The sequence below is a fragment of the Medicago sativa genome, chromosome 4 (genome assembly GCF_051527215.1).
Source record: "Medicago sativa cultivar Bolivia chromosome 4, Bolivia_mono, whole genome shotgun sequence".
Taxonomy (NCBI): Eukaryota; Viridiplantae; Streptophyta; class Magnoliopsida; order Fabales; family Fabaceae; genus Medicago; species Medicago sativa.
The window spans coordinates 97,825,344-97,829,633 of NC_140752.1; the positions used below are offsets into that span (position 1 = coordinate 97,825,344).

At 32.6% G+C, this 4,290-nt stretch overlaps 1 long non-coding RNA gene across 1 annotated transcript; it reads left to right on the forward strand.

Moving 5' to 3' along the window:
- Window positions 1–2,803: 2,803 nt before the first annotated feature.
- On the forward strand, window positions 2,804–3,494 carry LOC146934402 (uncharacterized). Its single transcript, XR_015008461.1, has 2 exons — window positions 2,804–2,863; window positions 3,044–3,494. It is a non-coding gene; the product is annotated as an uncharacterized LOC146934402 (long non-coding RNA).
- The last annotated feature ends 796 nt before the right edge of the window (window positions 3,495–4,290 follow it).

The following is a 4,290-nucleotide window of genomic DNA, read 5'->3' on the forward strand; positions in this document are numbered from 1 at the left end:
TGAAAAGCTCACTTAATATAGTGAAAATGTATTTCTTCAGAGGTTTGACCTCATAAAAATACTTGCTCAAGATAAACTCGTTAAGTCGGGAGAAATTCTTTATCATCTTATTCAAGTGCTCTCTTTTTATTAAACTGAAAGAAATCTCTTATTATCTCATTCTAGTGCTCTCAGATGATGTCTGTAATATTAATATATTAAAGACTGCATTGACAAATTTTCATTTACATTAAAGAACTTAATTGAAGCTGATATTTCATGGTTAAATCAGTCATACACACACTTGTGCTTGATCTTAGTAACTATGACTCCTAAAAAAAGAATATGTCTAATGTTTTAGATTTTATTTTTTAAAGATCTTTAAGAAAAATACACCCTCCGGTCACAAATATAACACTACTAAAAAAACTATGTTTTCAGACGGAATTTTCGGACGGATAAGTTTTCATCCGATTTTTTCGGACAGATTTGGGACAGATTTTAACCAGCGAAGTTTCCGTCCGAAATCCGTCCCAAAATTGTCTGAATGCTTTGCACACTGTTCTAACTGGGTACTTTCCCACAGATTTCGCACGGATTTTGTTAAATAAATAAACCTGTCCCAAAACCGTCTGAAAAGTTGAGACGGATTTCGGACGGCCCGTGTTGATAAATTATTTTCATATCCCTCCATTATGTTAAAAAGTTCCCACTCTCTTTAAACCCTAAAAAGTCATTCCCAAATCACTTTCTATTCCTCACTCGGCTCTTCCTCTTCCAATGTTCTCTTCCAATTACATCTCTTCATCTTCAGATTTTGACTTTTGATTCTCAATTTCAGGCCTTCCTCTCAGATCTGAAGTGATTTCAACTCTTTCTCTTCAGATTAGAGAGAGTTTCTCTTCAAATATCAACTCTTCCAAAATCAAATATGGCTCTTTCTCTTCAATCTCCTTCCAAAATCTTCTCTTCAGATTCTCAGTCTTTTCATTCCAGGTATTGTTTTAATTATTAGGGTTTTCAGATTAGTGATACGGTGATTTGGGGGAATCTTGATGTTATAGGTGTTTTCATATGATATTGAACTATTGTTAATATTAAGAGTGATGCTGTTTTGTGTTGCTTCCCTTAATTTGGTAGTGTCGTGGGTGTTTGGCCTTCTTGTTGGTTGGTCTTGTGCTGTCATTTGTGCATGTGTTTTTGTGCTAGGCTGTTTGTTTCGGTCCTGCCCTCTGCTTTCAGCAAGGCTCTGTAGTTTGCTTTTTCTCCTCCTCTGCTCTTCTTGAGTGGCTGGAGCTGTGTTAATAAAATTTGGCAGTTAAAAAAAAAGAAGATAAAAGGGCTGATTTGTTATATTAATGAATGCGTGTCTATCTCATTTTATATAATTTTAGTATTTTGTAGACAGAAGCTTAAGCTTTAATTAATACTGGAGCTTTAAGTTTAAGATATAATTTTAGTATTTTTTAGATAGAAGCTTAGTATTTTGTAGACAAAAGCTTAAGCTTTAATTCAAATAGGTTATGAAATCTGCGGTTTGAGAAATTGCTGTGTTATTTTCATTTATTTCTTAGTTAAAGTTGTTGGTTCGGTCATTATCAATTATGTTTTATATAGCTTACAATCATGTATCATTAGTATCTTTGCTTCAAATCTTGTACTATAAGTTATGAACTGAACATACCAAATTCTGTCATGGATGTGGTTCTTAATAAAGGTTAGGAGAGCTTTGAGAGACACCAAGGTGGTCAAAATGAATATTTAAAAATTACAAATTTAATTTTTGATACACAAATGTTAAAAATCACTATGTCATCTATAAAACCAAAGGGGAAATGCAGTAGACTTGAAGACTAGAAGAGCATTTTTCCCCTTATTATTGTAAGTTAATCTTGTGCAACACTTGTCATTTGTAAATGGCAAAGTCTTGAAGACTGAAATAAGGTGGTTGGCTTTTTTAGACATGTAACAAGGTGGAAGCACTTCTCAGATAAATATTGGCTTCTAGGGATATATACCCCACCCCCTGACCTTTTTTCTATACATTTCCCACATAATCGTAGGTGACATTCCTCCTATTCAATTCCCAAACTGCAGCAGTGGAGGATGTTGCATTGAGGTGTTGATATTTTCGATAGTGTTGTTACGTGTTATTTAAAATACCTTTATAGCTATGAACTCGTCTCAATTTTGTTTTTCTATATCATTGGTTGGATTCTGCATTTTGGTGCAGTGTTTGATTCACAATTAACTGTTGCTATGAAACCATTGGCCTCAAACAAGCTTAAGTCAATATCAGATAGAGGTGAAATGTTTAGTGGTGGATGCTTCAAAAGATTAATTGTTGTATTCCTTTGGATTTTTATTTGACCAGAACATGTGCTTCACAAGTCAGTTCATGAATAGAAATTAGTTTGATATTAGCATTATTGTTGCATGATAGTGTCTATAATTTTGTAGTTTTTTCTTATCCTGTTATGCTTAGCTATTTGCATCGTTTTGACTTTTTTTTATCATCAATGCTTGCAGTGTGAGTGTGTTTGGAGCCTCAACCTTGTGAAAAAGATGATACCATATGAGGAGGAGCGACAAAAAAGAATTGCAGATATTAATAGAAAGATTAAGGATCTCAATCTGCATAAACTCTCCCAATCCCTTGTCCAATCCTCTTCTGCCACTAAAAAACCTTCATCGGTATGATTGAATAATTTTGAAACTTTAAAACCTTCATTGGTATGATTGTTGATAATTTTTTCTGTTACATAAAAACTATAGAACTTTTGCTCATAAAGTGACCATTTATGTTTCATGTTTCTCCATTTTTGCTTATTGCCATATTAGAAAGGATAAGACATGGGTTGATAATAGAGCTGAGCAAGCCTATGTAAGTAGTTATTTAACATTACAGATTTAATTTATCTATAATTTATCTATAATTTTAATTTACCTATAATTTAAGTTATGATAATAGAGCTAAGAAAGGATAAGTTTTAATTTATCTATGATTTTTTGCAGCTTTATAATTGGTTGTTATTTAAGTGACTAACAAAATTCAAAATTGTAGGAAAATTTTAAGAAGAGAAAAGCAGAGCTTTTGGAAATATCTATGTCTCAAAATCAAGAGGAAGAAGGATTGTTTTCTGAAAGCCATCATAATATGCTAGATGACTTGACTATTTGGAAGGAAGTAGCTCCCAAAGGTAAAAAGGGAAAATTATATGGTTTAGGTTCTATAGGAACAAAGGCTTCGAAGTATACTATTGACTGCAGCTGTCTGTATTTGGCTTTGTTATGGGAGTTCCTTTTGGTTGGAGTTATGTTTCCAAACCTGTTTACCTTATTTGTTTGGCTATTTACTTTTTGAGGGCAGTTGTTGTCTCCCCTATCCCTGCTAGTGCAATTGATTGTGTTACTTTTATTGTTGAGCACTGATTAATGTACAATTTAGTCATGTTATTGTGTTAGAACATTGAACACTTATATGAATCTAGTTTATATAATTTTATTTCAGGCAATGAGCATTTGTTTACTCTTGAGTTACTATTTATTTTTATTTGATTTAGTATGTATTATTGAATTAAATTGTGGCAATTCTGTAAAATAAAAAAAAATTATAACCACGTCCGAAATGCATGGAAATTTTTTAAAGCAAATTAAATCCGTCCGAAATTCGTTAGAAAATTTAAATTAAATCCGTCCGGAATTCGTAGGAAATTAAATTAAATTCCGTCCCAAATCCGTTTGAAGTTTAGTTCAACGTGTTTGTGTGAAAACCGTCCGAAATCCGTCTGAAATATATTTCGGACGGAATTTGGGACGAAAATATGATTTGCGACGCGGTTGTTTCGGACAGCGCCCTATCCGTCCGAATTCCGTCCGAAAACGGATTTTCGTCCGAAATCCGTGGGAAATTTCCGTAAATTCCGTCCCAAAACCGTCTGAAATTCCGTCTGAAAATGACTTTTTTTTAGTAGTGTAAGCAAAAATTTACTTTTTAGGTTCATTCAATAAATGATGTATGTGGTTTATTTAATAGTCCACATACATCATTCATTGAATGAACCTAAAAAGTGGATTTTTGCTTATATTTGTGACCAGAGGGTGTATGTCATTAGAGAGGTAAAAGTAAATTTTTTAGAAGTAGACTTTGGATCGTAAGACCCTCCATACCTTAGACTAAGACCCATAAATTTATTATTTTTCTTCTTGATTTCTTATTTTATTAGTTGATTCCTAATTGCAAGTATTAGTAAAAGTTTATTAGGCTAAATATGTTTTTTATCCCTATAAATATACAACCTTTTTGTTTTA